Here is a 12,500-nt window from a genome sequence, read left to right on the forward strand (position 1 = left end):
ACCCACCGGTTGGGGCGAGCGCCTGTCCAACGCTCTACCAGCTGTGCAGGACTGGTGCCCGAGCAGATACGCTGCTCACCCGTCGAGGCCCGAGAGCCCCTAACCAGCATGCGGCTTCAACCACTACCCCCACGAGTCCGACCTCAATTGCCGGGACGAGGGTACGAATCCCCCTGGGCAACCCGACTCCCGTGGTACCAGTCAAGATCACTGGTTGGATCTTCGTGGCCGAGACCACTCCCAGCTTTCGGAGGCCTACACCTCCCAGGCAGTGGTCGGCCTATGTTCCTCGGGAACATCGGCTTCTCTTATCCTCCTTTCAGCATCGCCCTCCTTCTCTGAAATACAATCTTCGCATACACACCAACACTTTCATACCTGTCCTTACATTCCAACATGCGACTCACATACACACTGCCATTCTCTCGCACAATCACACCCCACTCACTCAGGTTCCTCACATCACCATACATTGGACACTCAACCAACACATGCTTTTAATTCTCTCTCTCCGCTCCGCATGCACAGCTCTCACTCTCAGACAGACCACGCTTATACAGGAATTCATTCAAACTTCCATGCCCTGTCAGGATATAGCCCAGGCTCAAGCTAGGCTCGAACTCTCGGCACTCACCCGCGAACCTTACATTCTTTATAAATTCATACGTCACTCTTCCTTTCTCGCACTTATTCCATCTATTCTACCACATCTCATACAGCCTTTCACTCACCAATTCCATACATCCTTCCAAACCTCTCTCACGCAAGTCACTATCATTCACTACATCATACTCACTCATACTAATTCCCTTTCTCACCTTATACAACATTCCTCTTCTCACGCACTCCAGGTCCCACGGCAAGCCACCCATAAGGACTTGCATGGCCGCCGTGGAGACCGTTCTACATACATTCAGACACGCACTCAACACCACTCGCTGGCACCTATTTATGAGCTCCCTCGCATATTCAAATCTTATCACTCCATACCATACACTCGCTCCATACATCACACACGACATGAACAGATCTTTATACAACACAGTCACAGCTTTCTTTCGCAAACCCCACTCGCTTCTCAACACGCGTCTTAATTTTTGCACCACATTCATACATTTCTTTCTCAGACACTCCAGATGCAACCTGTAGTTCATCCTTTTACTCACACAAACACCCAGATATTTCACGCTCCTCGTATACCTCACGCATCTATCATTTACTCGTACATTGGGAGGCCTCGTCCCAGCCATACTACCTTTCATCAACATCATCACAGTCTTGTTCTCAGACACACTCACACCTACTTTCACTCCCCATTCGTACACCATTCTCATCCATTTAGTACCTTTTCTATCCAACTCCGCTCGGCTCTGTCCTTCCACGACCAACAACAAGTCATCCGCGTACGCAACCACTTTACATTCACTCTCACGCAGCCGCCACAACAGTTCATCTGTAGCATTCATCATCCACACCTTTCATTTACACTCTACACTTTTATTACACCTTACACTTTTCACTGCACTTTTACACTTTTTTACATCTTTATACATTTGTAATAACTTCAATTCATTAATATACATAATGTTTTTAAGAAAAATCAATATTTCCATAACAACACATTCATTCATTTATTTGTTACATATTAATTCTTTTTGTTCTTTCGCTTTATACTTTCAATGAATAAACATTACTTTTTCAAAGATCTGGTGAATTTATTTATAAGTCGCTACATTTTTGGTGACCCCGACGTGATATTAAAGCCGACGTGATATTAAAGCCGACGTGATATTAAAGCCGACGCATTTTAAAGGCTGATGCGGAATAAGTGCCAAGTGATCGTCGTATTTGAAGTCTGCGAAATATTATCATCGCTTGGAAGAATTGCTGGATATTCTGATTTTAAGAGATTCATTCTCCGGATCTTTGAAACATCAGAGGCGGATTAGTCCTTCACGGAAATTCTCAAATCATTTTATCGGATTCCTGGAACAAGAGGAAAATGCCAATCGATAGATCACCAGTTAGACCCTGTTCGGATACACAGATTGATATGGATTTGGCGAGCGGATCAAATCAGGTTGGATCAGAAAATATTAATATTTTACCTTCTCAAACTGGACATCAGGTGAGTGATCCTATGTTACAAATTCACTCAAATGAGTTTCGTTTATTAAAACTACCGACTTTCTGGCATAAACAACCTAAACTCTGGTTTGCTTCTATTGAAAGTGAGTTTACGGTTTATCGAATTCGATCAGATGATATTAAATATAGTTCTGTCATTCGTCATCTTGATGAACAAGCCTTAGTAAACATATCTGAAGTCATTGAAAATCCACCTAAAACAGATAAATATAATTATTTAAAGAAAATATTAATAAATCGCTTTACGGATTCAGAGGAAAAACGTTTGAGACAAATATTAGCTGGAATTGAACTTAATGATAAAAAGCCTTCGGAATTACTTCGAGAAATTCGTCATTTATCTGGAGGATCTTTAGCGGATAGTGTTTTGCAAATGATTTGGCTTCAACGCTTACCACATAGAATTCAAACGACTTTAGCCGTAGTAGAGGATGTTCCTCTTGTTAAACTTGCGGAATTAGCCGATAAAATTGCTGATCGGGACGGCAGTTTGCAAGTCGCGGAAATTTCCAATAATGCAAGTAATAAATCTTCGGATTTCGCGGATTTGCTACGAAGAATCGAAGCTCTAGAAGTTTCTCGTCGTCGAGATCGTTCCAAAAGCCGGTCTAGAGAGAATAGAAGATTTAGATCGTTATCGCGTAAGAAAGACAAATCAAATAAAGATATTAAAGATACATCAATTTGTTTTTACCATAAGAAGTTTGGTGATAAGGCTAAACGATGTACTTTACCTTGTTCTATGTCCAAAACATTCTTGGCTTCACAGGAAAACTAAAAACGCCGGTTAAGACTGAGGCTGCTTACGACGGTGTTTCTAACAATCGCCTCATTATTTTCGACAGACATTCAAATTTGAATTTTCTTGTCGATACGGGCGCTGATATATCGTTGTTACCTAAAAAGGTTTTATTGAAGCCGTGGCATACTAATTTAAAACTTTTTGCCGCAAATGGTACTCAAATTAATACTTACGGTTCTAAAACTTTAATTTTGAACCTCGGTTTAAGGAGAGAATTCAAATGGAAATTTTGTGTCGCGGATATTCAACGTCCTATTTTAGGCGCCGATTTCCTTTGTCATTTTAATCTCCTAATTGACATTAAAAACAAGAAATTGATTGATAATGTTACCGGTCTTACGAATACTGGAAAAATTCAAGAAGTTGCACATTTGTCAATTTTTACCACATCTCCTGATTCTGTGTACCACAAATTTTTAACCGAATTTCCAGGACTCACCCGTTTTTCTCCAATTTCCTCGGTAAAAACACATGGTGTTGAACATCATATCGTTACGGAAGGTTCTCCTAAATTTTCGACTCCCAGAAGACTTACTCCTGAAAAACTTAAATGTGCCAAGGAAGAATTCAAGTCTATGATGGAGCAAGGAATTTGCAGACCTTCAAGCAGCTCCTGGGCAGCCCCTCTACATATGGTACCTAAAAAGGAACAAAATTCTTGGAGACTGTGTGGTGATTATCGTGCACTCAATTCAGTGACTATCCCGGATCGTTATCCCTTACCTCATATTCAAGATTTTTCTTCTTCACTTTTTGGTAAGAATATCTTTTCTAAAATCGACTTAGTTAAAGCGTACTATCAAGTACCCGTCGCTAAAGAAGATATTCACAAAACAGCTGTCACTACTCCATTTGGGCTTTTTGAATTTGTCGTAATGCCTTTCGGTTTACGAAACGCAGCCCAAACTTTTCAACGGCTCATGAACTCTTTACTTAATGATTTGAGTTTTGCCTTTTGTTATCTTGATGACATTCTTATTGCTTCTAAAGATGAGAAAGAACATATTGCTCACTTACGCATTATTTTTGATCGTCTTCAACAAGCTGGAATGACAATCAATGTCGCTAAATGTCTTTTCGGTCAAAGCGAGATTTCTTTTCTTGGTTACTTAGTTTCTAACCAAGGAGTTAAACCTACATCCGAAAAAGTGAAATCAATTATTGATTATCCTAAACCTAAGACACTTCATGAATTACGCAGATTCTTAGGAATTATCAATTATTATCGTCGCTGTCTCAAGGATGCTGCAAATCATCAAGCTCTGTTAACAGAATATGTAAAGGACAGTCGCAAGAGGGATAGAAGAATTATTTCTTGGACTAAAGAAGCGGAATTAGCTTTCGAGTCATGTAAAGAAGAACTTTTACAAGTTACTACCCTTTCTCATCCTGCTCCTCATGCTCCTCTTATTTTAACTTGTGATGCTTCTGACTTTGCTGTTGGTGCATCACTTGAACAGTCTATTGACGACGATATCAAACCAATAGTATTTTTCTCAAAGAAACTAGACAAAGCTCAAAGAAATTATAGCACTTATGATAGAGAACTTCTTAGCATTTATTTGGCTATTAAACATTTCAGGCATTTTGTTGAAGGAAGACAACTGTTTATCAGAACTGATCATAAACCTTTGATTTTTGCTTTCCGTCAGAAATTGGATAAAGCGTCACCAAGACAGATCAGACAATTGGACTTTATTGCTCAATTCTCTACAAATATTACCTATATTTCTGGAAAATTGAATTCAGTTGCTGATGCTCTGTCAAGAATTGAATCTATTTCAATGCCTATTATAGTTTCTTTAGAAGAACTTGCTAATTATCAGAAAGAGGATGAAGAACTTCAAGTTTTACTTTCTTCAAATTCTTCACTTCTGTTGAAGAAACTTATTCTTTCAGGATCAACCATACCTATTTATTGTGATTGCTCTTCGGAATTAATTCGTCCATATGTTCCTAAACTCTTACGCAAGAGAATTTTTGATGTTGTTCATGGACTCGCTCACCCCAGCGGCAGATTGACATGTAAACAATTACTACTGAAATTCATTTGGCCTTCTTTGAAGAAAGATGTGAAGGAATGGACTCGAACTTGTCTTCCATGCCAACGTGCGAAGATTTCAAGACACACCAAGAATTCTCCAATTAAGATTGCAATTCCTGATCAACGCTTTCAGCATGTGCATTTAGACATTGTTGGACCACTTCCTATTTGTCAAAATTACCGTTATTGTCTTACTATGATTGATCGTTTTTCCAGATGGCCTGAAGCTGTTCCTATTTCTGAGATTTCTGCTGAAACTATTTCTACAACATTTTATTCACATTGGGTAGCACGTTTTGGTTCTCCTATCAGCATTACAACAGATCAAGGTCCTCAGTTTGAAGCAGCTTTATTCAAAGCTTTAACAAACCTAATTGGATGCCAAAGGATTAGAACTTCTGCTTATCATCCTGCTTCAAATGGAATTCTGGAAAGATGGCATAGGACTTTGAAAGCAGCGATTATGTGCCACGAAACAACCAACTGGGTAGAATCTTTACCTTCAGTTCTTTTGGGATTACGTTCGTGTTTCAAAGAAGATTTAAAAGCTTCACCTGCAGAACTTCTTTATGGATCCACTCTTCGTATTCCTGGAGAATTTTTCATTGAAGAAGATTTTCCTGCAGATCCTGAAATCTTTCTTGAAAAACACAGGATTCATATGAGGAATATCAGATCATCTCCTACAAGTCATCATTGCAAAAGATCACCTTTTGTTCACAAGAATCTTTTTGATTGTACTCATGTTTGGATTCGAGAAGATACTGTTAGGAAGTCACTACAACCTCCTTATTCTGGCCCTTTTCCTATTGAGAAACGTATCTCTGATCATTTATTTGCAGTTAATGTTTCAGGAAGAGTTGTCAATATTTCGACAGAACGTCTCAAGCCAGCCTTCATTCCTAGAACTTCAGATTCTACTGAACTTTCTACCAGATCTTCAGCTCCTGTTCCTGCTATTTCAACTCCTGTTCCTGCTATTTCAACTCCTGTTCCTGCTACTTCAGCTCCTGTTCCTGCTACTTCAGCTCCTGTTTCTGCTACTTCAAATCCTTCTTCTTCTTCTACTGTTGGAAAAGCTTTACGCACCTACCCACCAAAGAAGAAGAAAGTCCATTTCGCAACGAATATCGTCACTTGGGGGGGAGTACTGTAGCATTCATCATCCACACCTTTTATTTACACTCTACACTTTTATTACACCTTACACTTTTCACTGCACTTTTACACTTTTTTACATCTTTATACATTTGTAATAACTTCAATTCATTAATATACATAATGTTTTTAAGAAAAATCAATATTTCCATAACAACACATTCATTCATTTATTTGTTACATATTAATTCTTTTTGTTCTTTCGCTTTATACTTTCAATGAATAAACATTACTTTTTCAAAGATCTGGTGAATTTATTTATAAGTCGCTACACATCCATCATTAGGTTCCATATAAATGGATCACAGATGGAGCCCTGCGGGCAGCCACGCTTTACGTCTTTCCACACTGTGTCACACGCACCCATCATGCATACACGCCTGCCGCTAAAATAGCTCTTCCATAATTCAATTTTTTTACATTCAACCTCACGCAATTTCTCGATCACACATTCCCACTCTAGGTTATCAAACGCTCCTTTGAAGTCCACGAACACTCCTAACACATACTTTCTCTCCGACCCATTCACCCAGTCATGCACTCGATTCCATGCATCCTCGGTTGACCGATTCCTTACGAATCCGTACTGGGCGTCACACATTCTTCCACACATCGTTCGCTCGAGTCTTCCAACCATCATTCGCTCCAACACTTTCCCCAGCACGGACAGCAGTCAAATGGGCCTATAAGACCCAGGGTCCGACCTAGGTTTATCGGGGGACTTCAATAACACTACCACCCGCGCAGTCTTCCACGCCGGGGGGAAACACGCTGTATTCAGACATACATCATACATTCTTTTCATCCATACCGGGACAGCACGCCAAATCGCTCGCAACATCTCAGCACTCACACCATCCATACCATGTGCCTTACCCACTTTCATCGATCTCACTGCCACATCCACTTCGCTCCATTCAAACTGCTTTTCTTCCTCCCTCACGTCTCCACTGGCGTCTATCGCCACGTTCGTCCTTGCTGCCGGGAAGAATCTCTTCATTAGCTCATCTGGGCTTTCTTTCCATGTACTCGTCACTCTATCACCCACTTTTATGCCACTTAATCTTACCCTATCACGCTTTCCCATGCACACCTTATATACATCGCTCCATGGATCCCTCTTCCCAGTCAGGCACACAAATCGCTTCCAATTCTCCTTTTTCACTCTTCGCATTTCCTCCTTATACTCCCGCAAAACATACTTATATTCATTCATTCTTTCTTCCACTCTGCTTCCATTCCTCTTTCTCGCACGCTGGTAGGCACGTCTGCTCCTTCCTACAGCCTTCTCAAGCTCATCCGTCCACCACACAAGCTTCCTAGCATACACAGGTTTACATCTCTTCATCCATCGATCATTCGCACTATGGATCCATTTCATCATTTGCTCTACACAGCTCTGCGCATCCGCTTCGTCTATGGCGCTCGCTGCATCCTCTAACGCACTCTCTCGCATATCACACATATATCCTTCTCAGTCTACGTCCTTGCACACCCATCTACGCATGCCCTCATTCGTACCTACATTCTCTCTGTGTACCATCCGTATTAACAATACGTTATGGTCACTCACTCCCCAGTCGGGCTTTACTTCCCACTCATACCGGCACCCTCCATTCACGCCGTTCACGAAAGTGACATCGATGTCACTCTCCCCATTCGGTCCGCTGAACGAGTAAAACTCGCTTGGCTCATTCAACAACATTCATCCCGCTCGCAATCATCCATTCCTCAATCACTCTACCACGCGCTTCACTCTCTCTGCTGCCTCCACCCTTGCTATACCACAAGGGACAGACGGCATTCGCATCCATACCTATCAGCAGACGCTTTCTCCCGGCCGTCTCACATACTCTGTCCATGTACGCCAAGTACGGCTCGATACACTTACCATACTGGCAATACATGGACACCACATACATTTCGCCAAAGTCCCCCTTCAACCACACACTCACTCCAAGCTTATTCGTACACTCTCTCACGCACATCACGTCTAACCTAGAGTCATTTACCACCACTGCTGCTTTCACCGTCCCACTTTCGCACACAATCACATCCATACCTATGGGCAAGCCCACCACACGTCCATGCCTTTCATACGGTTCTTGCAGCAGTGTTACACTCACTCGACGTTCGCGCATCATCTCACCCAGATCACACATAACCGCATACGCTCTCTGGCAGTTATACTGCACCACATTCACGCACCATTCATTCGTCATTTATTCTCGCTTTCTCTCTCTCTAACGCTCTCACGTATTCCGGACACACTTCGGACAGAACCGAGTGATCACATTTGCTCCCTTTCAGCTTACAGTTTCTACACACACTTTCCTTTTTCTCTCATCATGTGTCCTACACACCCGCATTTTTGGCACAGTCTTTCCTTTTCGGTGCATTGCCGCATCATGTGCCCAAATGCAAAGCACTTGTGGCACCTCAGCACACTGAAAAACTCTTTCACCCTAAAGGCCTTCCAATGCACAAACACTCGTCCGTCACTACAGAGCACATTTCTTATTGCACTCGTAACTTCTAATATCACATTTCCGCAGGTTGCATCTTTCTTCGCATTCCTACTCACAACACGCACACGTTCCATAAATACTCTCTCATCCACTCGCCCTTTCAAGCTCCTCTCATACATTTCTCTCATTAACACTTTACTCGCCATATCATTCGGCACATCGTACAAGATGATCTTTGGGCCTATCTTGCGAGGCAGCTCAACCTTTAGGCCAGCATTCTTAAACTGACCACACTTTCTTATTCTTTTCAACTCACTCTCGCTCATCGTCTTAATCGCTACACCTCCATTCCTCACTTTCCTCACCGCTTTCACACGCACATTCAGTGACTTGCTCACATGCTTCATCATTCTCTCCTTTACTTCCTCACTTGTCACACTCGCACTTGCATCATCCGCTCTCACTATTACCGCATAACTCTTCTCTTTCGTTTTCACTCGTTTTCACATTCACTTCCTGTACCTTTTCAATCACGCTCTTTTCAACATTTTTCGCACTCACGCTCGCATAGCTCATTCCACTTCCGCCGTAGGCTAAATCCCGACTCGCTCGACGCATACACTCATCCAGTTTCCCCTGTATTCTCTCATTTTTGCACAACATTTTCATCATCTGTTCCTCATATTCTCCCACAATGTCCAGTATTTTCTCACTCGCACTCTTTGAAATTTTGTTCGTCTCCGTAAACAGGAATTTACGGAGTCTTGCACCAATTACTCTCATACACGCTATCTCACTCACTTCCGCAACGCTCTCATTCTCTCCCTAATTCATTAATCAAGAACGAAAGTTAGAGGTTCGAAGGCGATCAGATACCGCCCTAGTTCTAACCATAAACGATGCCAGCTAGCGATCCGCCGAAGTTCCTCCGATGACTCGGCGGGCAGCTTCCGGGAAACCAAAGCTTTTGGGTTCCGGGGGAAGTATGGTTGCAAAGCTGAAACTTAAAGGAATTGACGGAAGGGCACCACCAGGAGTGGAGCCTGCGGCTTAATTTGACTCAACACGGGAAACCTCACCAGGCCCAGACACCGGAAGGATTGACAGATTGATAGCTCTTTCTTGATTTGGTGGGTGGTGGTGCATGGCCGTTCTTAGTTGGTGGAGCGATTTGTCTGGTTAATTCCGATAACGAACGAGACTCTAGCCTGCTAAATAGGCGTACTTTATGGTATCGCGAAGGCCCCCGGCTTCGGCTGGCGGGGTTTTACTACCAACGTACAAACAAATCTTCTTAGAGGGACAGGCGGTTTCTAGCCGCACGAGATTGAGCAATAACAGGTCTGTGATGCCCTTAGATGTTCTGGGCCGCACGCGCGCTACACTGAAGGAATCAGCGTGTGTTCCCTGGCCAAAAGGCCCGGGTAACCCGCTGAACCTCCTTCGTGCTAGGGATTGGGGCTTGCAATTGTTCCCCATGAACGAGGAATTCCCAGTAAGCGCGAGTCATAAGCTCGCGTTGATTACGTCCCTGCCCTTTGTACACACCGCCCGTCGCTACTACCGATTGAATGATTTAGTGAGGTCTTCGGACTGGTGCGCGGCAATGTCTCGGCATTGCCAATGTTGCCGGGAAGATGACCAAACTTGATCATTTAGAGGAAGTAAAAGTCGTAACAAGGTTTCCGTAGGTGAACCTGCGGAAGGATCATTAACGTTCCGGAGGTCCTGCTCTGCGTCGAGAGTCCTCTCTTTTGGGAGAAACGCGCGCTCGCAGCAGTCGGCGACTGAATGGACGCGCTGAAAAGGCGCTCTCAGAGGAAAAGAAAATAACGGATTTGACGGAATTTGTTGGTTGTGTTTTGATATAACGACGGACGCCGTCGCGCCTCTCTGACCGAAAGTAGTCGGCAAGCAGAGCAGCGCGCCCGGCGGTGTTCGACGACGATTCGGAGCGAGACGCTTCGCGATCACGCTCGTGTGTGTGCCATTCTCCGGCCACACACACACAGAGCGTCGATTCGGCGTTGAGCGCGAACCGGTGGTAACCTATGCCCGCGCACGCGTGTGTGCAGCACCCACGACGTTCGTCGACGCGCGCCCTCCCCGTTGTCGCGGGGCAGCGGTCAGCGTGCCGAGAACACACGGTGTGCGACCGCGAGTGCCGAGCGAGAGGACCCCCATATATTATTATAATATATATATAACACAGAGAAGGGATCGATGATATTTCGACCAATCTGTCAACTGTGTCGGTCCGACGGTTTCTTCAAAGAGCTTCCGCCCCGGCTCTCCCGTTGCGGGAGAGACGCTCCGAACGAGAAACACACAACTCTATCTTTGTGCCGTAGCCTTCCCTGGCGGGAGGCGGCGGTCCGCGCGCGTCCTCGGTCGCGCGCGGACAGGCTGATCGAAGAGCCACCACGATTATTCTCTCTCTCTCGTCCGAGAGAAGAGACCACGATGGTTGAACGAGAAGCGCGTTTCTTCGCGAACGCAAAAATTTCGAACGATTACCCTGAACGGTGGATCAATTGGCTCGTGGGTCGATGAAGAACGCAGCTAATTGCGCGTCAACTTGTGAACTGCAGGACACATGAACATCGACATTTCGAACGCACATTGCGGTCCACGGATACAATACCCGGACCACGCCTGGTTGAGGGTCGTTTTAGTACCCCTAAACTGCTTGCGTCCGAAAAGCGCGCACGGCCACGACGCGGGCGACCAGAGAATGGCGCGCGCGTCGCCTGTGCCCTGTGCAACGCTTACAATGGGCGTACGAGCGATCGTTGGACGTTCGCCCGAGGTGTCTGTGCCGCGCCGACCGGCCGCGGTGCAAATCCTGGCGTCGTCTGAAATGACACACCGAAATAATAATAATGAGGAGGAGAAGCGCACAAGCGTGTAAAACGTTGGCGAACGCGCGCCCAGAGAATGCTGCGCGAATTAAGAGGGGGAGCGTGTTTGTGTATCCAAGTCGTGTGTGTACGCGAGAGCCGAGGAGAAATGGGATGAGAGTAAGAGCGCGCGCGAAGGGAGCAACAAACGGCCAAAAAAAGGGTCAGGACGGTGAATGGCACCGCTTTCCCTAGAGCGGCGCGTGCGTCGTTGTCTCCCGAAAGTAGGTAGCGCTTGTCTCACCGTCTTTCCTCTCCGTACATCACACAGACTGACCGGACTGCTCTCGCACTCTGTGCCGCGTCTCTCGGTGCGATAGCGCTCGCGCGTCTTATGCCGAGGCGCCCTTGCCCGCACACATAACGGTATTACGGAGAAATATACGGCGCGTCGTCGTCCGGCGGAGAGAGCATTCGTAATCCTTTACCTCTTTACGGAGAAGGGTTTTGAATCGCGAGCCGACCGCGTGTCCGAGTCCACGAAATTTTCGTAAAGCGAAAAAAGGGGACCGGCGCGCCGCGTCGTGTACTCGTCGAATCGATTCCGCCCGAATTTCGTATATAAAAGAGAAGGGAGAGCCGAGAATCTCGAACCCCGCGATATATCGTCTCCATTACCACCAACGAGTGTGTGTGCGGTTAGCGCCCCGGCGATTTGCCTTCTCGCGTATTTCGTGTGCTGCCGCTGCTGCTCTCTCGTTCGAAGCTCTCTCTCTCTCCCTCTTATAATATATATTATAGAGGAGAGACGACGATGAGCGACGCGGAGGAGGCAAACGGCTACGGAAACTCACTATGCGACGACCTCAGAGCAGGCGAGATTACCCGCTGAATTTAAGCATATTATTAAGCGGAGGAAAAGAAACTAACCAGGATTTCCTTAGTAGCGGCGAGCGAACAGGAAAGAGCCCAGCACCGAATCCCGCGGTTCCGCCGCAGGGAAATGTGGTGTTTGGGAGGATCCGCTTATCCCGAGGTGC

General features: G+C 45.1%; 2 long non-coding RNA genes, 1 other non-coding gene and 2 pseudogenes across 4 annotated transcripts; 3 read left to right on the top strand and 2 right to left on the bottom strand.

Annotated features, from left to right (window-relative positions):
* Window positions 1–1,481: 1,481 nt before the first annotated feature.
* On the bottom strand, window positions 1,482–2,602 carry LOC146724200 (uncharacterized). The gene is made up of 3 exons (XR_014924171.1): window positions 2,544–2,602; window positions 2,109–2,342; window positions 1,482–1,986 (listed from the first exon to the last, which is right to left on the bottom strand). It is a non-coding gene; the product is annotated as an uncharacterized LOC146724200 (long non-coding RNA).
* A 343-nt stretch (window positions 2,603–2,945) lies between these two features.
* Window positions 2,946–4,043, bottom strand: LOC146724201 (uncharacterized). Of its 2 annotated transcripts, none has more exons than XR_014924173.1 (4): window positions 3,674–4,043; window positions 3,390–3,589; window positions 3,124–3,240; window positions 2,946–3,046 (listed from the first exon to the last, which is right to left on the bottom strand). It is a non-coding gene; the product is annotated as an uncharacterized LOC146724201 (long non-coding RNA). The 2 variants fall into 2 exon arrangements; XR_014924172.1 differs by having other exon boundaries at window positions 3,124–3,295.
* A 5,554-nt stretch (window positions 4,044–9,597) lies between these two features.
* Window positions 9,598–10,326, top strand: LOC146724202 (small subunit ribosomal RNA; annotated as a pseudogene; the record flags this gene model as incomplete).
* An 808-nt stretch (window positions 10,327–11,134) lies between these two features.
* Window positions 11,135–11,289, top strand: LOC146724203 (5.8S ribosomal RNA). The gene has a single exon (XR_014924175.1). It is a non-coding gene; the product is annotated as a 5.8S ribosomal RNA (ribosomal RNA).
* A 1,032-nt stretch (window positions 11,290–12,321) lies between these two features.
* The window catches only part of LOC146724204 (large subunit ribosomal RNA), a pseudogene marked incomplete at its 3' end in the record, with an annotated part of 3,619 nt that continues 3,440 nt past the window's right edge, over window positions 12,322–12,500 (top strand).

The sequence above is a fragment of the Nylanderia fulva genome, unplaced genomic scaffold (assembly GCF_048542155.1).
Source record: "Nylanderia fulva isolate GAGA-0341 unplaced genomic scaffold, ASM4854215v1 Scaffold1433, whole genome shotgun sequence".
In the NCBI taxonomy this organism is placed as follows: domain Eukaryota; kingdom Metazoa; phylum Arthropoda; class Insecta; order Hymenoptera; family Formicidae; genus Nylanderia; species Nylanderia fulva.